The following is a 22,294-nucleotide window of genomic DNA, read 5'->3' as shown; positions in this document are numbered from 1 at the left end:
ATGCATGTCCACTTTACAGGCAGTGGAAAATGGTTTACTGAATCATCATATTCATTCTCTATTAGTTGGCAGAATAGAGTAGAATAGAGCTATTCTCATTTGGACAGGTTGAACAAAGCCATTCATTTACATTTTGGTCCATCTAAGCGCAACTGTATTTGGTCATGTAAAACAAGTGTTTAAGAGGAATCCTCTGTTACTGTGCAATCATTTTTGTTTACCCATTTCAAGCTGCTTTTATTATTACGCCATCATCAGCTTATGAACAGCAGTGTGTGACTGTGATCAGGTCCCTCCAAAAATGTCAACAACTTGTTAGTGTCTTTGTTAGTTGTGAAGAAACTTATACTCTGCATTAACACTGCGGATTATGTTCTGTTTTTCAGAGGAGCATGCAACCAAGAGAGACTACGGGCTAGAAAGAGGTAGCTGTAACAGAATGCAATTATAGTATAAAAATAGGTCACTGGGATAATATAACCTTTAGACTACTGGCAACATGCCACTGTTTGAGCCTGTCTGCCTGCCATATTTCCATAGAATGTCAGTATTAACAAAACAAAACAAGCATCCTCCTCAAGTTTGCATGCTTCTGTTTGAACATTAATTCATTCACTCCTTTTATTTTTTTTCCCCTCATTTGTATGAGCTAAGAACAGAATAAGTTAAATGCTACACACACTTCACATACCATTGGACCTCTTCAGAGAAGGTCTATTGCACATGGGCTTCATTATAGGTTAGCTCATAATTGTTCTTATCTTTGTAAGGCATGAGAAAGTCTGACAAGGCAGCAACACAGTCTATTAAAAGTGGCACCAGCACTCCAACAAGTGTATGTTGACACACTCATCAGTGCCCCAGAAGTTGATGAACACACCTAGACCTGTTTGTCAAAACAAGGTTGACTCCTAAGGTGATGGAAATGGGGACTGTTCTCAATAATCCCTGTACTGGAATTGTTAAGTATCCAGAATTCAAGAATACAAAATTTGACTGTAATACCATTGGTTCCCCAACCTTTTCATTTACAAACCACTCCACATGAGAAATATTGTCCCATGGACTCGCCTCCATGCTCAACTCCAATCCCCACACTGTTGGATTCCCAGAACAGTTCATTCTGGGGAGCACCAGGAAGGCTCCTAGAGATGACTAGTCGGCTAAGGACTACAGTCTGAGAACCACTGCCACCAGTGTGAGACACCAGATGATGTTTCTCATACAGGCTCAAGAAATACATCAGTTCATCTCCTTGCAGGCCGTCACCCGTGGCAGCACTATCATTATGAATACCATTAAGTGGGCCGGTGCTATACAAAATAGTATTTGAACGCCGCAAGATGCTAAAGCTTATAAATCCACCGGAGCTCTGATTTCTGGCACTTGAACTTACTGCACATGGCTTACTTTTGTTTGTATACAATAGAGTTGTATTTTAGTCTAGGATAATACAGTATAACACTGTGCTCACAGCTTGCTTAATGTACAGCCATTTCTAGCCCAGGTTGCTTAGAGCTCATAATCAGGTATCAGAGCTTAATGGCTCACAAATAATTTGGTATGTAATACAATTTCAGCTTCGCAGAGTCAGCTCTCTCTATAATATCCTAGCTGTTTAATATTACTGCACAGTCCTATCTGTGAAAAAAGACACGTTAAACCCAATGGTCCCTAACTCATTTTCACTCACGGAGCGTTGTACACTATACTCAACAGTAGAACCACCACTCACCAAGCCAAGAGGGGGGCTTCTAAACACTGATTCCTTGGCGGCTGGCAAAGAGCTCAGAAAGGATTTTTTCAGCTCTCAAAGAAGCATGTTGAGATCAGATTGATCTTAGTCATTTTTTTGGATTTCTGGTACCATCACTTGGATCTTTTAAGAGGCAGAGAAATGTTGGGCAGCAGATGCTGCGGAAGGCCGGTTGGCCAATCACAGATGTAAGCACTATATGGCCACTGAGCACATGAAGGGCATCAATTTTGCTTTTTGACTGTGCTATGCCTCTGTACAATAAGGACTCAACATGGTCAAAGTCTCCAGGCACTACTGTAATATTAATGTCGAACAATACTGGGATCACCTTTTACACCAGCAATGACTGCATTCAAGAAACATGCCAATAAAACCACGTTAGGACTGGCAGAGCCCTCCCACTGAGGCCCCAACTCTGCTTCAGACATATGTTGATCACAAGCTGCCAAGTGGCTGCATAAGGCATGGAGGAGAGGTAATTCCAAGAAAGTCATTGTGCGGAACAAAGAATTATAAGGTCCAAATTTTTAAAGGGGAAGTACCAGGTTGTTACATTTAGTACTTACGCATGCTACACAGAAACTGACGAGTTTACTTTCTGCAGTGCAGACTGTTCCCTAATACAGCTCTGTATCCCCTTCCCAAAAGTGTTTCTGGATTACTTTATTTATTTTGCACTTTTGCAATATGCCAGCACTAGCTTAGTATCCACTAGTATGTCCTAATTTACTGTTACTGCAGCTAAAAAGCCAACTGCAAACATTGAAGCTATGAATTTTTCTCCCCCAGAGCCTTGCTTAAAGAACACTCTTCTGTAGCTTCAATATGGTTGATCTCTTTTGCAACTTTTTTTTTTTAAATATGCTAGTTTATGGCAATGTGTTTTCTGCACTGAACTGGGTCATTCTTTCAGTTGAACAAACTGTTCCATGTTGAGGAAGGAGTTGGCTGTATTTTAACAAAGGATTTTTCCCTTCTGACAGTGTGTTGCAAAAGACCCAAAGTCAGTTCAGAGCCAAGTTACAAAAGGTCAGACGAGGATAGTCAAGCAATGGGTGTCGTTCCTGTGTGTCATAAACTGGTAAAGGAAATGCGGGGGGAAAAAAATGCATGAAATTTTGACCTGAAATAATATGTCTAACTAGTTATCAACGCAGAATGGGCTTTTAACCAGAAATACACCTGTGCGCCTAAAAGTGCACTGTTTCTATTTTAGAAGACCAGGCTTGTTAGAGTTTGAGACAAATTAATGCCCATGTCTTCATAGTCACCCATCACCGTGTGTGTGAATAAGACCAAGACAGACGGACTTTTAAGTTCTACTGGTAAAAAGAAAAGGCAGCCCTCTGCTTTTTCCTGAAGCTATTCTAAAGTGCTACTGCTTTCAGTCAGCCACATGAGCCTTCACAAGGCAAAACATTCTCACTAGTTGCTATTCAAACAGCACAAAGCCTGAGGAAATGGCTTTTGTCACGGGAAGCCTGTGGAAGTTGTTGTGCTGAAACTACCGCAATACCCACAACTTGTGGGGAGGTTTGTGGAGCGGCACATTGTCCTGCAATGTACGCAGAGGCTCGCCTGCCTGGCTGCTCTACCTGCCCAACTACCTCCAAATACACAGGTCAAACACAGAGGTTAACTGGAGCCTTGCATGGGCCATGGGGGTAAATTTCACCAATGATACAATGGCTTTTTTTTCAGTTGTGAATTATGAGCGGCCAAGTGGTGGAAAAGCAGCGCTCTGTGGGACACTGGCAATGTGGGAGCTCAAAGGATGGAACAAAGCTAATTTCCTACCTGCTCTATAATAATACAGATCTCTAGTGCCTAAACCTCAAGCACCTCTTGTACATTTGCTTCTGATTTCTAAGCCGTTGTTAAGGAAAGCTGGAAACTGATTTGCCCTCTCCTCCACTGGGCTCCTACATGGCAAGTGTCACAAATGAGATCACGGCTGGAGCAAATCGGGTGCAGTTTTCTGTCCATGTTCATTATTATTTATTATTTGTAGGTACCCTATTCATTGACCCATTGTGCTAGGTGCTGTGTAAACAGAATAAGACCACCATCCCTGGATTTCCATTTGTTATCAATGGGATCTGCATTGGCTGCATGCTAGCAGTTAAGGTCTTGGGGTAGAAAGTGGCAGGTGTTTAATAACGTTCAATAATGCTACACAACCGCGGAGGACAGGAAGTGAAGAATACTACATCCAGCTGAAACTGTGGAGGGAAATTAGGGACATAGTGCAATTCTATAACTGTAATTTGGTCCCAATACCATGAATGAACATGCCTACTCTTAAAGAGTTTTGTTGAGTGTCTTAAATGGTCAAGATCCTGGACTTGAGACTCAGATGAATGAAAACTTCAGTAGGATAGGGCCAGGTTTTCAAGTGCTCAATTGGAACTAGATTTTCAAATAAGCTCCACTTCCATTTAAGCACCTGACTAAGGGCTGGATTTCTAAAAGTGCTTGGCATCCAGCTGTTCCCATTGCAAGGTCACAATATCTAAAGATCTCGGCACACAAAAGGCTAAGCAATTTTCAAATCTGGCCATTTATTCAGGTGTCTAAATAGGAGCTCAGCACTTTGGGGAAATCTGGCCCCAATTGGGACTGCTGAATTTTTTGGAAAATCTTGCCTACATTGTCTAACATTAGGTTGTTGCATTGGTTCATCAGTGACTCTCTGAAGAGTGCCACTCTCTGAATCACCCACACCACTTCCTGCAACACCCATGTGGACCTTTGAGATCTCCCGTTCATGACTGAGTTGGCCAGATCCTACTTTCTGTGCTTGTCGTCCCAACAGATCTCACAAGAACATATGATGGCCTCGCTGAAGACCAATCACTAATTATTCTGACTTTATATCCTGATCTGTTGACAGTGGATTTTTTAATTGGGACAGCATTCAAGAGAAACTAGACTGTGAATGTTTTCTAACTCTTTAACAGTGAGCCTATATTTCTTTGAAAGTTGATATTAAGGAGCAGATGGATCTAGATTTTCATTTGAAATTCCAACAGGTGAAACCTTGGATCCAGCAGCACTGGAGCCAAGAGGACTCAATTTCTGCTTCACTTTTCTTTTGAAAACTGTTTCTCATTTAAAATATATTTGTTGATCCACTGTAATTTGGACAGTACACTGTGGATAGAACAGAGCTTGAGAATTATTGACACTGTGAACCTTGCTTGACAGAGTTCCACTCTTTCTCTGGCAGTTTAGAATGGCACTTTGAATGTATTATCCTTACACAGGAGATTCAATTATTTTTTATTAAGATCGATCTCTCTCTCTCTCTCCTAGAGATCAGCTGTGAGATAAAAGCAATCCAGTTATTTGCTGCTTGAAATGAAAAAATTTTCCTTAATATCAAGACATTTCAGTTAGTTGAAAGTAGTAGGCATCCTTCAGTTTCGAGAGACCATGGGGATGTGCCCCTGAGAGGTAAAGAATTTACTCAGTTGGTTTTATGGCAGCCGCAAACATGGCTGTAGAGATCCACTCGAGAGAGTCAATCTCTGTCGTATCTGTCACATTTAAAGGCCACGTTTTGACCCTTTGGGCTCTGTTTTCTGTGAGCTCTTTTCTCCTCTGCTAAGCTAGACGGCTTCCTCTTGTAACTCCGGACACCTTTGTTAAGCTCGTTTCCAAAGGCTGCGGTCCTGAGTGAGATCTTCCCAGTTGTCCACATCCATTTCTTTGAGGTCTCGCTTGCACAAATCCTTGAAACGCAATTTTGGGCATCCTTTGGGTCTTTTTCCAGATGCCAGTTCACCATAGAGAATGTCCTTTGGGATGCGCCCATCATCCATTTGGCACACATGCCCAAGCCAACGGAGGCGTCTCTGTGTGAGGAGTGTTTGCATGCTGGGTATACTGACCCGCTTGAACACCTCAGTGTTGGTGATTCTGTCCCGCCAGGAGATTTGACCAAGGCAACACATAGGAAAGCTGTTGAGCCTCTTTTCCTGATGAGACAATAAGGTCCATGTCTCGCTCCCATACAAAAGTGTGCTGATAACACATGTACAATACACACAGATCTTTGTGTGTTCTGTCAGTTTTGTTGTCCTGCCATACCCTCTTGTTCAGTCTAGATCTTGTTGTGGCGGCTTTTCTGATGTGGATGTTGAGTCAGGTCAGGCTATGCCTGCTACCGTAATGAGAGTAGATGGTACTACCTGTGGCTCATCAAACCCACTGCCTTGTGGGTAGACCGGGACGGTGTAAGGCTAAGGGAGCAACCCCTGACAGAAAAGCCCCACTGCCTTGTAGTTTAAAGGAACTAAGCAAATGGCACGGTCTTTCTCGTCACCCCAGGTGATTTGATAGGCCTCTTCCATGTGTAACTGCTGGGATTTCACCTCATCTAAAAATGACTTAGCAGGAAATCAGAGAGACTAAGCAGAACAACTTCTGAAAGCCAAGGAAAGCAGGACTCCTGCCCTAGTATTCTCTAACGCCTAGCTACTGTGGGTTGATATGGCCAGTAACTGTGTGTGTGTGGGGTGGGGGGAGGGTTAGCCTTTGTGGCGTCACAATCCTTTAATATTAAATATTCAGCCAGTTTCAAGTAATTTCCAAACAAAATTCTACCAAGGGTGCTTTCAGCTACTATGTACAGTCCTTGCCAGGGGATTCTCTATGGCCTGTCTGAAGAAAACCGTACAGTGGAGGGGGTCTTCCTTATGGACTGTTATGAACACCAGTAAGTAAAGGCGAAGTAGCTAAAGTAGATGTTTTACTGGCTGGTTTGCAACCTTCACAATGTGGGAGTACGGGAGACCACGCCCTATGGCTTGTTCAATATTTGAGCTCTCTGCTGAGACTCAGAAGGTGGTGTTCCTTCCTGTAAGGACAGGAGCTCACGAAGCCATTTCAATAGCTTTTTGATGGAAATATCTTTTGGTAGCTACATGGGGTGGACAAGGGAGACTTTAAAGAGCTGTGACAGCCCATTTAAAAGGGTTTTGTTTTTCCGAATAGAGGTCTCCCTGTAAACCTTACTTCAAACTATTGATGTCGTAATTAAACCTGTGGATCAGGATAATGCGTTAATATGGAGAATTTCATTTTAAGAATTCCAGGCACACTGGAAGAATTGCTTTCCAGTCACTGATTAGTGTGCACACCCGTGAACTGCCAACAATCTACTAACCTCCACTTTGTATTCAAAGCTTTATACAATAGAGTATGTTATTTTAATACCTTTCAGACACCAGTTTGGGGATCTTAGAGTGCAATGTGAAAGAATTAAAATACAAATAACACCATATTATCCAATTTTGCTATATCCCTGAATATGTTTAAGGTATTAGATGGTGTTAATATTACAATTTCCCCTTCCACTAGTGACACACATTCAAAGCTCCAAGTCAAATCTTAATATGACCTGGCAAAACCAAAAATGTAGGAAAAAGTAATAAAGGAAATTACTATCATTATGCAAGTCAAAATTCATAGAATTTCTATGAAGTTACACATTACAGACTGGATTCATCATGTTAAAATAACTCCTGAAGAGGAATTAAGTATTGCCCAATTACTGTCAGATTTTATAGACTCTAGTTTCAGGGGTTTTTCTATGTTTCAAAACTAATGTACAGATTGTCATCAAATTATGGAAATACCAGGATTTTTTTTTTACATTTACCTGAATGCAAAGGTAAATCTATAAAATTACCTTAAAGAAAAAAAGAGTAAACACTTTATATCGATATATCTAAAAGTATATCCTAAACTAGTTTATTTCTCTCCTTTACCTCTTTACCCCTGTATGAAAAAATGACGTTTACTCACCTGTAACCAGAGAGGTTTTTTTGTTGTTTTTTTTTTAAGATAACCTCTTAGCATTCCCACTCTTGGGATGCACCAATCCTGCAGGTTGGCAGGTGCCTTCGTCTGACAACTAGGCCCACACAGAAGCCACTTGACAAAGAAATAAGGGTTACTTACCTGTAACTGCAGTTCTCCGAGAGGTGCCTCTGTGTATTCCCACGTGCGGGCCCAAGGTGTCTGCTGAGCTGCACTGACCCAAGGGTGGGAATGTGCAGAGGCCACTCGAACGAGAACAAAAGTTTTCCATCAGCTCTCTGCTAGGCAGGTGAAATCTGCGTCAGTTACAGGTTCTACTTCCTTTGAATCTTTTGTGGAATAGGTGTGCAGTAACTTACATTTTGGCTACAATGTAATTTACAAAGTCTATCCAGTAATTTCATCTTTCAGAAAGCCAGATGAATCATTCTAAGACAGAATCAAGAAATTATCTGGGTCCACAATATGCCTGGAATCCTTGTCCCTCTAGAGCAGTGGTTCCCAAACTTGGTTCACGGCTTGTTCAGGGTAAGCCCCTGGCGGGCCACGAGATGCTTTTGTTTACCTGGAGCGACTGCAGGTATAGCCACTTGCAGCTCCCAGTGGCCGTGGTTCGCCGTTCCTGCCAATGGGAGCTGCGGGAAGCGGTGGCCAAGTTTGGGAACCACTTCTCCAGAGAGAAAACTAATTAGTCTGCTAATAGTTGTGGTTATCTACCCAAATCAGATGTCCTGAAAGGTCACTTGCAAAGGCATGCGGGAGGATAGAAGCAGAGAATGGGTTTATCCCAATTTTGGTTTTTTACGACGCATAAAGAAGGCCTGAATGCTGGGTTTTACTGAAAGTCTGTTTCCCTGATGGTCTGTAGTGGTGGTGTTGGTCCCAGGATATAAGAGACACAAGGTAGCTGAGGTAATATCTTTTATTGGACCAACTTCTGTTGGGGGAAGAGACCGGCTTTTGAGCAGATTGTTTTGTAAGTTAGACTAGATTGACTGGAGAACTAGTAGGCCTATGACAATGTCACCAGTAGGAAAGAAGTGAACCTGAAGTGCAGGGGCGGCCAACCTGTGGCTCCGGAGCACACTGCTCAACCCCCTGCTCTGCCCCAGGCCCTGTCCCCATTCCACCCCTTCCCCCAAGGCCCTTGCCCCTTCCCCCAAGCCTGCCATGCCCTCGCTGCTCCCCCTCCCCCACAGAGCCTCCTGTGCATGCTAAACAGCTGATTGCGGCAGATGGAAGGCGCTGTGGGGCTGGAGGGCGGGCGCTGATGGGGGACTGCTGATGTATTACTGTGGCTCTCTGGCAATATACATTGGTGAATTCAGGCTCAGGTTGGCCACCCCTGCTCAAGTGAGAGAGGAATGGATTTTTATCGACTGTTTAAACTTTTGATTCGTTTTGGTCTTGTTATAACCTATTTAACTAAAATTCATGGGAAAAACACTCTATTAGGAGTCCCACATTCCATACCCTTCAATTAAGAGTTGAAAAGGAATTATTCCTCATTTATAACACTGTAAGCAAGAGGCCAACCTGGCCATGTTTCTTCTCATCTGATGTAACTAAGGTATTAGCTCGTCTCTCTTCATTTTAGATTATCCCTTCAGCTCATGGCAGGCCATAAGACTATCCCTTATTTCTCCAGAATGTAGTGAGGCTACCGTTCATTTAGCCAGTCTAAATCACTCCATGTTATCAATCGTGCGTATCGTGCAGTACAGATGATTTGTTGTGTGTAGCTTAATTGACAGCTAACAGCATGATAAACTAAACTCCAGCAGGATCCTGCACAGGAGAGCATGCTGGAAAAGTGCGTATGTAGTGTCAGCATGCAGCCCACAAAATAAAGGAATTCAAAAAACTGGTAATGGACTTATGGAGCCTTTCTTCTCCAGGTCACCAGTTCAAATCCAACCCAGGTTAGCCAAAATCAAAGGAGGAACCTATGGGAAGGGAGTTGGTGATCTAAGTCTGATGCCTAGTATACATTTGTCCACTACTGCATGAAACCCGTCACCGTTACAGTTGTCAGTCATAGGCTATGTCTACCCTGTCCACCTTACAATGGCACAGCTGTGCCATTGTAAGGTGTGATGTGTAGCTGCTCTTTATTGTCAGGAGAGAGCTCTCCCGGCAACAAAATGAAACCACCTCCAACGAGGGGTGGTAGATTCATCGCCAGGAGCGTGGCTCCCACCGCCAAAGCACTGTCCACACCGGAGTGTTTTGTCATTAAAACTTTTGTCGTTTGGGGGGGGGTGTTTTTTCACACCCCCTGAGTGACAAAAGTGATCGTGTAGACATAGCCTTAGAAAGAGGCCAAGGTGCTGTAGTGTTAACTAGCATGACAGCACAGGGAAAGCTTACTGCTGCTGCCCATCCTGTGAATAAGGAACACATGGCAGTCTCCATGGCTAAGAATCCACCACTTTAACCTGCAGTAAATGAATGAGAGAGAGAGAGACATGGTAACAATGTAAATAAATCAGGGTGTTACTAAGGTTTGCAAGGACAGGTTACATTCCCAATTATGCTGTCGCAACCTAACTATGCTACTATTTTATTCTAAATCTGCTTTAAGTCTGAAACCCTGAAGTATAAAATTATTTAGCTACTGGCAGATTTGCTGAGCTGCCAAAATCCACTCAGCGTCTGGGGCCAAGGGAGGAAAAACCAATCCAAGCAGTTGCTTTCTTCTAGTTTGGAGAGGCAAGAAGAGAGCGTGGAAGCATCTTAATGAAACAGCACCAAAGTGACAGCCTGTCAAGTGGGATAAAGCATAGGAGGGTAAGAATTCCCCTCTATACAGAAGCCTGCAATGGGGTTGCTGTAATCACCTGTAGGGAAAAGATTAAGTGGATGCCTGTCTACAATATCAGGGGGGAGAAATAGCAAGTCTGCAGGGCTCATCTCTGATCAACTCAAACACTCAAGATAGCTTCAATTCATAGCAAAGCTCTTCAGTGTAATACTCTTAAGATCAACCAGGCAAATCCTAAATCAAGCAGATCAGTCAAGTGGCCAATGTGAGGCAGGATAGCCAAGATCATCATAGAAGAGAGAGGCTTCCAGCAAGACTTCACTTAATGCATAATCTTGTAAACACCACCTTGCATTGGTAATTGGAAAGTAGCTCGGGAAATTCTGCCTCCCAAATCCCTATACCCAGGGTAATACGCAGAGCCCTGAGGCAATCTGCTTCTACACTGAAAGGATTTGGGAGTCACTAGCCACAAGCCTCTAAATTTAGAGCCTGCTGCTCTATTCTGTAACTGTCATCCCCTTCCCCACCCCCATGCTAAAGCTGGACAAATCTATCTCAGCAGCATTCTGAAACTGCCAAGTATGATTGGTGAAGTGGTGCCAACCAAACTGAAGACACCCTGATCTTCATCTCTTTGATTACAGAAGTTTCTGCTCTAAGCAATGGTATCAGAAAATCCCTGGGCAGACTAGCTGGAAAGAGATTTCATTTCCCAGCACTGAAAAAGTTTAGTTGTCCCAAGTCTGTGCCTTACTTTCAATTGCTTTTATCATTTTAAGATACAGTAAACATCAGTTCACTTACAGCCCATGCAGACTGTGCAAAGACATGCAAAACCAGCAAAGTAAGGAGGCGTCTATGTTAGAGAAATTGTTGGCAGCTTCCCTTTTGTTTTCAAGGCAATTTCCACTAACCACTCCCACCCCACTTTCAGTCAACTTCTAGGCCCAATCTACGCTACCGAGTTAGGTCAATGTAAGAAAAATAATTTTTCTAGAAACTCTCCTTGCGTGGCATCCCCCACGTGATTTTGGATGCTCTCATTCAGAGGTGAAGTGGCCTTAGTTTACCATAGCTCAGTCTTTCTTAAAGGCCTCTTCACTTCTGAATGAGAGCAAAAGCACCATAGGAAAGCAGCAGAATAAACCCCAGAAAGAATATGCTTTGTGCAGGTAAGTGCAGGAGAGAGCATCATTTCATCTTGGCTGTACCACACATAGGTATTTCTCCTGCCATCTGCAATCTACTTAGAGGCCACTCAGGAGTCCAGCCACTAAATTTAAAACTTAAGGAGGAGTCTAATAAACTGCCAAATGCTTCTCCATTTGAGTATGTGGGGCACTCAGCACATTTTGCTATGGGTGTGTGTAGTGGGTCTGGATGGTAGGAGGGTAGACAATTTACAAGTCATCTTCAAAATGATTCAAATTCCTCCACATAATTTTTCCAGTGAGAATAGAACAGAGCTACACAAAAAAACAAAAGCCTTAATGCCCCTTACATACACACTCTCTTCAACAAGTTTTGGCCCAAAAAAGCATCCTTTGCCTTCCATCTAAGGTATTTATATGGCACCTGTTACCATATCATCTGAGCGCCTCGCAATTTGAAATGTAGTTGTTATTCTTACCAGGGCAGTGCTATTATCCCTGTTTCACAGTTGGGGAACTGAGGCACAGAGAGACTAAGTGACTCGGCCAAGGTCACATGGGAAGTCTATGGCACAGCAGACAATTGAACCCAGGCCTCCCAAGTTCCCTAGAGAATGGATCTTCCTTCCGATAGAAATATCAGAGGGAATTATATTCATCCTCAGTTTCCACATCAAAGTACTAAGTAACAAAAAGAGTATCCCAAACTACACAGGTATAGACTAAATTATCAGAATTTTTCTCCTGTCCAGCCTAATGTGCCAGTAATGGTGTTTTAGTCAAAATGTTTCTTTTAAAAAAAAATCAATTGCAATGTTATTGGTGTGACAATATGAACAACTTCTTTGGTACAGCAGACAGAAGAAATGCAAAAGCATGTGCAAGGGGGCTGGAACAATTTGTGTAATGGGGGTGCTGAGAGACATTGAACCAGATTGTAAACCCTGTACAGGATGGAAACCACTTCAAGTTCCAGCTCCTATGAGCACTTGTAAAACTTTAGATCACGGTGGGAGATGAGCAGGGTATTGTTTTGTTTTGGAGGGTTGCCTCTTCTAAGCAAGAACACGATAGAACAGTTCATCAGTTTAATCTTGGCATTATATCTTCATTTATAAATAGGTACATTCAGAGAAGCACTAAAGAGAATATGACCATGTCAATAGCAGGCCAGACTTCAATAACCGTGCATCTCACTGGCCATTTGCACATACCTTTATCTTGAATGTACGCGTAACTATGGTATTGACAAGCACAAACTACGTGTGTAAACATACTAACAGAGCTGTGAGGGAAAAAATTTGATAAATACATTTTATTCTTGACCTTTTAGCCCCTAAAGGAAGTTTGTCTGTAAGCTGGAACCACTGAGTTATGAAGAAGCAAGCAGGAAGGCTCCAAACGGTACCCTTTTCCATTCATGGAAATTAGAGATGGAAACCTCTACTAAAAGGCTGCTGACTACAGATGGACATTACAAACTCAGGGAGGATCTTCAGGCCTCCTGCATGGTGGATGAGTTACAACAGATGACACTGGGTGTTTAAAAAAAGGTCACAACAGCTGAAGATGACCCAACCATTTCTGCGAACATCTTTAGGATACAGGTAATTTTGTAAATGATAGAAGTGCTGGGCAATAAATTTAGAAAAACCTATATAAGACATCATTGTGTATTAGGATAATATAGGATACATGGTGAAAAGTCAAAATAACCAAGTTGGGTCTTGCCAAGAAACTTCTGCAGTGTTTAAATCGCCAGTGGCCTAGCATTTTACTAATTATTTTTTTCATGTTTTGTATAAGCTATTTAATTTGTCAGCTTGCTGCTACCCACGTATCTCAAGCAGATGCTTCAAAAGGTAACTAAAATGTCTGCTTTTGGTGGTGTGCATTGCAAGGGAAATCTCACCTATGTTGCTAGTTGGGAAAACCCTAGAGTACTATGGACACACACACTGTGTGTGTAAGCTTGAGGACAGACAAAAAGAGGAAAATACTGAACACCTTGTGGTCCGTTCTGGGAAGAGCTTTGCAGTTTTAAGGAGGTGGTTCTGGCCACCTGTTCAACAGGCGATGAATTTATTCTGCATTGTTTCAATCCCATCATCTTTTTAAAGGTCACCAAGATTAATTATTATTTTTTAGAAAAAGCAAAATGTAGTCTCCAATAAGATTGTATTTTTAAAAATGGTTTTCTTTTCTAGTTGATAAGTGTGTGGCCAGTGCATTCTCAACCAAAGCAAAATGCTGGTTCTGTCCTTTATTCCTGGCAAAACACCATTCCAAAGCAGCTGCCTAACTAATAGAATACTGGTAATTTTGGTTAGCAGCCTTTAGTCAGGGCTTTCAGTCTGAGGATCCAATTACACACTATGAAAGTATCACATGATTTGAACATCAGATGTCATATTTTAATTCTGACCCCACAGTTTGATAAGGATGAATATAGGTCATCCCATCACAAGAGCTAGCTCAACAACTTCCACAGATATGCCTCAAATGGGGCATGAGTAATCCGACTGAACCGGTAACCATAGGCCTACTACTACGTTGCCTGAGGACCAAGCTGTAAGATGTAGCACTAGAAAAGAAACCCCAAATCAAATGTTATCAACTCCCCCTTATTATTTCTGTTACAGTAGCACCTAGAAGACCAGGGCTTGCATTGTGCTAGGTGCTGTATAGACACGGTGTGAGAGCCAATCCTTCTCCCAAAGAACCTACACTGTAAATAGACAAGACTGATGGGAGTGGGGAAGGAGAGGAAAGAGAGGGATGAAGTGACTTGACAAGGTCACAAAGCAGAGTCAGTGGCAGAATTAGAATCCACATCTCCTGACTCCCAATCCAACAGCCCATCTATTAGACCACACTACCTCTCACTCCCTATTAATTTCCCTGTAGATTACAACATCATAATGGCTTTTAAATACTTCAGTTTCAGCTCAGGCATCACTTTGCTTGGGCACAGGCATCATCACACTGAACAATCCCATTCTGTTAATACACCCCTCTGGAATGTTTGGCCCTTTAAAATGGGCAGGTCTCACCAGCAGTGCTGGCCACATCAGTGGGTGGCCCAATATGAGAAATCAGATTAACAGTAGAGGAAGCACAATTAAAAGAAATGGAATGCATATGCCCAGCTCAGTTCCTTTCACTCTTTAATACAGGTGTTGGAAGTAGGGACTGAGCAAGACTGCCAAACTGAATTTTATCCTAAATTATTATTTTCTAGTTCGAGTTATCTCAGAGCCAAGCTATGCACTTTTAAACTCTATTCCTAGGAACAGGTGTTGAGAACTAAGGTTCACCCAAGATGTTTTCCCATGACTTCAATAAATCCTGCAGACATTGTGGGCTTTGTGCACAGAAACTATTTAAATAGGGTGGGGAAGAATCAGCTCATACAAAACACAAATAAACATGTTTCGCATTTGTGATCTAAGAAAAAACTGTAAAGCAGGCTGAATGCATATTAACACCCATGTTAGCATAATCCTTTGAAAACAGAAAGGAAATTTTTATAAACTATTACTTTTTGTGAAAAATAACAGAGTTCTAAGAGCACGGATACCAATAGTTTATTTCCTTAAAGCTTCTTAATGCAATATCAGAAACCCACCATGTGGCAAAGCAGGCTTGTCATCAGGCAGCGAGGATGACATGTTCCTACAATACCTCTGAGCTGTCTTTATGAATAAATGCTTAAGTAACTAACAGTGTTGTTTCAGAGTAGCAGCCGTGTTAGTCTATATTCGCAAAAAGAACAGGAGGACTTGTGGCACCTTAGAGACTAACAAATTTATTTGAGCATAAGCTGTTGTGAGCTACAGCCATGCATCCAATGAAGTGAGCTGTAGCTCACGAAAGCTTATGCTCAAATAAATTTGTTAGTCTCTAAGGTGCCACAAGTAACAATGTTGTGTTCTGCAAACGTAACACAAAGAGAGCCACTTGGCTCACCTGAACTCTTTACACACAAGTCATCCAACTAGATTTTTCATTATTCAGTGGAGAATACCAGGAGATGTACACATGGTTTAAAAATGTGTCTGATAGGTCCCACCCCAAACAATTCGCCACCACAACCAGAATTAATAATGGCAGTGTTAAGCTGCAAAGGAATGTTATCCCATGACTATTGCCAGCTCTGCTGTTTATAAGGTAGGACAATTCAAAGTATGTACATGAGGGTACCAAAGTTCACTGAATTTGCAGGATTACTAGTGTAAGGTGTTTGGGGATTTGATACACACACAGTGGGTCAAAAAGCTAGTAGTCTTCAGTCAGACAAACTCTAAGAGGACTGAGTAAGGGTTGCAGGTGCATCCCAATGTATCATTCACTAAAATCATTGAATACTACAGGGCCAATTATTTATCTTTAGGGAGAGAAATTGTTAACAGTCTAGTTTTAGTACACAACAGGGAGCGTGTCAGGAAAGCAATAGGTTCAATAACAATATCAGCCCACCTGCAATGCTCCTAACAAGGAAATATCTTCCTAAAATGGCATGTGGGCTATCCATCCTGACTGGGTGGTGAAGGACAGATAGGGTGGAAACTTTCACAGAATTTCAAAATCCCCAACTGTGGTAAGAGGTGGTTATTTGTTGCATGAATGAGTTTAGGGTGAACAAGTCAGGCTGCTGGCTTACATTTGCTCATAGACGTTTAACAATAAATTTAACGGATTCTGATTTTGTGAATCGGAGGGATTCTGCTTTGCTTCGACACAAGACTGTTCTCTAAAGCTCTGCAATACTGAGACAGAAAACAGAGTGCAATTATTGGCTCAGGCCTCTTATCTGGAGATTAGCAAAAGGGGCACATGCATTGCTTTTCTGCAACCCCTTTGGCCAAATACAGGTAGGAGCAGTGGTGATAGATTCAAAGACTTTAAGGCCAGAAGGGACCATCATGATCATCTAGTTTGACCTCTTGCACACTGCAGGCCCCAGACCCTCATCCTCTCCTGCAATAGGCCCATAACCTCTGGCTGAATTACTGAAGTCCTCAAATCTTGATTTAAAGACTTAAAGTGAGGGTTGCCGTAGTATAAGCTCAAGGGATATTTTCTGAGGTGGGGTTGGGCAGAGAATGGGAGAGAGGGGAGTGATAAGTAAGTGGTTGTGTTAAAATCATCCCATAGAGGACCCTCCAACACTCCCCACATACATATTTAGATCCCACTCTGTGCCCTTGCTGGTGATGCAGAATCTGCACTCAGCTGCCTGCAGCCCCAGTGCCAAGAAGGATTCATGAAAAACACAGCCGAGTGACATGGATGTATTTGAAGCTGACTTTGTCCTGTCAATAGATACAAATTTAGGGGCAAAGCCTTTCCTCAGGGGTCCCTTGAGAGCATAACCAGCGTGGCTGCACAGGGGCTCTGGCCCCTGGGTGGAGTGCAGCACAGCATTCCCTTGCCGAGTACTCACGTGCAGGCCACAGGAGGCGCATGAAAGGCAGGAAGGGGAGTGCAGCGTCCCCTCCCCCCCTACCCGGGCGCCTATACCTCAATAAAAGACTGTGGCTGGCCCAGGTCAGCTGACTCAGGCTGCGGTGCTAAAAACTGCAGTGTAGATGTTCGGGCTCAGGCTGGAGCCTGGCCACTGAAACCCCACGAAGGGGAAGCCTGGCCTCCAGCCTGAGGCTGAACGCCTACACTGCTATTGTTAGCCACGCATCCCGAACCCCAAGAGCCCGAGTCAATTGACCCAGGCTGTGAGACTCGACGCCACAGGTGTCTTATTGCAGTGTAGACGAACCCAAATGTTTCAGTCACTGGGCTACATTAGCTTCCAAGAGAGCGTCTCCCAGCAACTCTATGGCCTGGAAGTCGGACTCATTCTCCCTCTGCCTTTCAGCATCCTTCTTGCCAGGACCTCACAATGGGTGCTCAGGCCAGTGACTGGGCTCTTTATTTGATCTTTAGTTATTAAATAAAACGGATATTTTAATATCTCATTCAATCACGCATTCAGAATATATAGGTATCCTCTAAAATTAACACAGAGCTACTCAGTTTTCACTATAAATGCAAGAAAAGGGATGTAGATTGAAATATGGCATGTTTCTCTGTTCAGACCAACCCTATGCATTCACACATGTTTTTTACATTACGTGTTTATACACAGAAACTATAAAATACCAAAACTGCTACTTACCTGTAAAATGTATTGCTTTCCAGCTCTTCCTCCTTACTTGTACGCATTGTTCAAGTGGCAGCAGTCCCTTCAGCTGCAGTCAAGATTCAGGGCTCTAAGAAACAAGAGAAAATGTCACCCCAAAATTTACTACTGTGGTTCCAAAGGGAAATATGACCTTTCTATAAATAATGATACAAATACAAACTGGCCTGGAGTTTGAGTTGATTGCACAAGTCACCACACATTCACAATGCCTTCTGCCCATATATAGACCCATATATAGAATAAATTTGTTAGTCTCTAAGGTGCCACAAGTCCTCCTTTTCTTTTTATATAGACTATAGTAAATCCTCAGGAAAGTGCCCAGTAATGTCTCCTCCAATTTCTCGTTTAATTAGAAAGGAGACCCATTTATTTAAAGTTAGTTTAATAAAATGGATTAGTTTCTGAGCACTCAGCTAGGTACCAAGATCTTCAGAACTGCATACGGCAAGATGAATATGCACCATAAAATGAAAATGCAGCAGTTACAGCAACACTAGTTATCTGTAGCTGTTCAGCTGGTTTCTCAAAGTAGCTGAGAACTATCAAGATTAACTAGCCAGGAACATGTCTAAAGTGGCGATCGCAGCAGCCTAACCGACAGGGCTGCAGCCTGCAGCTATATATAAACCTGCTGTTTTACTTTTAGCTTTGTGCTCTCTCTCCCTGCTCCATTTTCCTCAGCTGCTGTCCAGTCTCAGACACTCCCTGCCATAAACAGCGAAGTCAGCCCAAGATATTTCATAATTTGTAAACATATCCTTATGGAGGGATAAATGACCAAGTAGAGGTCTGGAACTAAATTCAGAGACAGATAAAATTATATGTAAAAACTCTCCTGGAAAAAGGTGTGCTAAAAGTCATACCAGGATAGGAAATCAGAAGACCATACTAGATTTTCCAGGAAGGAAAATTCACACTTGCTAATTGCTTCTTGCTAAAGCTTGGGGGTGGGGGAACTGTCAGTAGCCTCACTAGCTGCCTAGAGTTTAACATATCTCTTGCAACCTCCAATAGAAAGCCCCAGCAAAGCAGTCTCACTGCAATCCAAAGCACCTCTGTCTTCTGCATCAGGCAGCTGTTCCCAGCCACAAGTCCCTTGCCAAATCTCTGCTGTTTATTAGGCCGCTTCTTTCAGGTTAGGATCTGCTGAAGATAAGCAGCTCTCTGAACTACTTCATTTTGGTCAGAGAAATGTATTCAATGAAGTATAAAAGCCATTTTTCCATCAAGACGACCACTGCAGAAATGTGTGCAAAGTGGTGGTGGAGCAGATTTCCCTTTTATTGAATGTTAGAAGCTTCCTCTAGCACCCCCACATTACCAAAACCGGACATCACACTAATACAGTTAGAAACAAACAGGAGCCAAATTATCTATATAGATCTGGGAAGAGTTCAAAGAGGTGATCATTCAGGCCCTATATGTGCCAACAGGGTTAGATGGTTTGTGGATTTTTAAGCATATTAATTATCCATACTATTCATAAAACAACCCGTGTATGGAATCGGACATCTCCCTTTCAATAACATGGAGTCACTTACTGGGTCTTAGTCATTTGATAGCATATCAATGACATTTTTCAATTTAAATACAGAACGATGTATTGTGGAATTAAAAAAAGCTTACCATTTCTTCAAGGGTATTAAGCAGCACACACAAACATACTCTACACTTTTCCCTTTATCAACAGCAACTTCCGTTCCTGCTCTTAAAAGAAAAATGACTTCTCTGCTGTAGTTATTCTCTTTAAAGCCTGTTTGATACCACTATTCCTGTGATTGCATGACTCCGACTTGGAAGTTACTTTCACTATATCTAAGGCCTCCTCTCCACCCACGCCAACTCACAGGGTTCGGATGACTGTTTGGTAACTATAACAGCAAAGAGCAGTTTGTGATGTCATAGAAACCTTTATGAAGGCACATCAGTTTCCTGGGCTGTACTTTCATGGGCCAGATTTTTTCGAAGGTATGTGTGCACATGCATTCAGTGGTTTTCAACCAGGGGTAGTAGGCATACCCCTGGGGTTATGCAGAGATCTTCCAAGGGGTACATCAACTCATCTAGATATTTGCCTAGTTTTACAACAGGCTACATAAAAATCATTAGCGAAGTCAGTACAAACTAAAATTTCATACAGACTGACTTGTGCATACTGCTCTATATATTACATATTGAAATGTAAGTACAATATTTATATTCCAATCAATTTCTTTTATAATTATGTGGTAAAAAGAAGAAAGTAAGCAATTTTTGAGCAATAGTGTGCTGAGACACTTTTGAATTTTTATGTCTGATTTTGTAAGCAAGTAATTTTTAAGTGAGGTGAAACCTGGGGGTACACAAGACAAATCAGATTCCTGAAAGGGGTACAGGAGTCTGGAAAGGTTGAGAGCCACTGCATTAGTGCATAGATCGTGACCTGTGCACACAAAAATGGACATGCATTTTGGAAGTCTATCCCTGTATTTGACAGGTCACAAGAGTAACAGAACAAGGGACGGGGGAAAGTTTAATGAAAAGTTTAATGCCAGGAAAAGTTTAATGAATAATAAGAGACAAACACTAGAGTGCTGATCAAGTGCTTTTTATTCTAGTAGCCTGCATAAAGATCTTGTAACAACAAGCACAGGGTTGAAAGTCTTATAGGCAGCTTATCTGTAATTCTTTCTGTGATAGTAGCAATTAGATAGATCCATAGTTTTCATAGATCCAAGCTCATCTTTACAATTATTCACTGTCCATTTATTTCAGAGTAGCAGCCGTGTTAGTCTGTATTCGCAAAAAGAAAAGGAGTACTTGTGGCACCTTAGAGACTAACAAATTTATTTGAGCATAAGCTTTCGATCGGATGCATCCGATGAAAGCTTATGCTCAAATAAATTTGTTAGTCTCTAAGGTGCCACAAGTACTCCTTTTCTTTGTGTCCATTTATTGTACAGAATATCAATAGCAGTCTCGGTCCAATTCACCTGTAGACAATAACCATATAGCCAAGATTTTAAGAAGTGACTCGTGATTTTGAATGCCTGGATTTCTGGGTGCTCAAATTAAGAAAAGGGACCACATATGCAGAGAGTCGGTGTTTAGCATTTTCTGAAAATAAGGTACCTTTTAAGGTGCCTCAATTTGGGGGCATCAAAAATTTGAAGCCCCCCAAATCACTAGTCACTTTTGTAATGGCTAGATGCAGCTTTTCAAATATGGCAGTGTGAACCCTTACCCAGCATGCTTATAAACCAATACAGGCCAGTTCTTGACAGGAATACAGAACCCAAGGTCAAAAAAGGGGGGAGCTTTGCTGCTGCTGTGACAGCTAAACACCCTCTTGGAGAGTCTGGGCTAAAACTGCAGGCATGGGAGAAGTGTGTGTGAGAATGAGAATGACCAACAGTGAAACTGTCCACAAAAAGTATCGTCAAACGGACAAAGATGACTGTTAATGACTAAACTCTTTCAGAGAGAGGAATCTTAGGGGTTCCTTGTAATAATACATATTCAAAATTTTCCAGTTTACTGTGACTCTTTATATTAGTGATTTCCAGAGAAGCCGTATTACATACTAAGGATATTCCCCAAATTGCCAGCACCACCTATCTTTTCTGCTCTTCCAACTAACCACAACCTCCTCAAGAAAGCAGCAAAGCTGAGCAGATGTTTGATACATGAAAACTAAGTAATTACATATAGAACACTTTCACGAAAGGGGAGAGGTGAACCGATTCCTAAACATTTCATCCAAAGCTTCAGTCATCTGTCCTAACACCTGTCATCCTGCTTCCAGGCATCAGTTTCATTTCAGTATTTTCTTGGATGGCTGTCAGTAAGCCACATGTTTTCGTATTACTGCATAGGGCACAGGGACTGCTCAGCACAAAGCCTACTTAAGGGAAATGTAGTTGGAGCGGACACTTTGTATGCATACTAGGGAAGGTAGCACAATAACAACTTCTCCAAGCCTCTCTCTGCAGGAGGTCAAGCAGCTAAAGAGGGAAGTGACACTTGTGGAAGGAAACAATTTAACTATCTGATGACCTCCAAGAGGGGTTCTCAAAATGTGTTACTTTCTTCCAGCTGAGTAACAGCTCCAGGGCTGTGGAGAAGCTACTCCTCTGATCAAGCACTCTGGCAACAGTCCTCCTACTTCAAAAAGGGAACTAGATGAATGCCTTCTATAGTACAGCTGAGGGAATCACCTAGGCTCACTCGCTGGGCTGCTCCCTCTCCTATGCTTCCTAATGTCTGTAATAATGGGGTGTGCGGGGGTGTTTAAAAGTTCTCGTCAGCCTACTCCAAGGCAGTAATTTGTGGTGGCTCCTATTAATTACCTGGAAATGATTGTCTTGAACTAAGTTCTGCTGTTTATTATGCCTCTTGAGTTGATTGACATTCACACCTTCCATGCCAACAATAACAGCAGTTCCACAATGTCAGTTCCATTTCAGTGAGACCAAGGGGACAAAGGATTTCATTTATCTACACATTTCTAGCAAAGGAAAAATTTTCAGATACGGGTGCCTAAAGTTAGGCATACAAGTGGCTTGATTTTCAGAGGTGCTGGGTACCTGTAGCCCCCATTCATTTCAAAG

General features: G+C 42.2%; 1 protein-coding gene across 2 annotated transcripts in view; it reads right to left on the bottom strand.

Annotated features, from left to right (window-relative positions):
* ZHX3 (zinc fingers and homeoboxes 3) overlaps nucleotides 1-22,294 on the bottom strand; it is a 66,154-nt gene that overhangs the window by 15,902 nt on the left and 27,958 nt on the right. Inside the window, exons 1-2 of one of the 2 annotated variants that reach the window (XM_048819404.2) lie at nucleotides 19,332-19,457; nucleotides 17,679-17,772 (exon numbers count right to left, since the gene is read on the bottom strand). The gene's annotated coding sequence lies outside the window, so the exon portion shown is untranslated. Of the gene's footprint in view, nucleotides 1-17,678; nucleotides 17,773-19,331; nucleotides 19,458-22,294 lie in introns of those variants that run through there. The other variant, XM_048819402.2, reaches the window with a different exon arrangement.

Source organism: Caretta caretta, chromosome 13 (genome assembly GCF_965140235.1).
Source record: "Caretta caretta isolate rCarCar2 chromosome 13, rCarCar1.hap1, whole genome shotgun sequence".
Taxonomy (NCBI): Eukaryota; Metazoa; Chordata; order Testudines; family Cheloniidae; genus Caretta; species Caretta caretta.
Note: the sequence above shows the minus strand (reverse complement) of the source record. Positions and strands in the feature narration are given on the sequence as shown.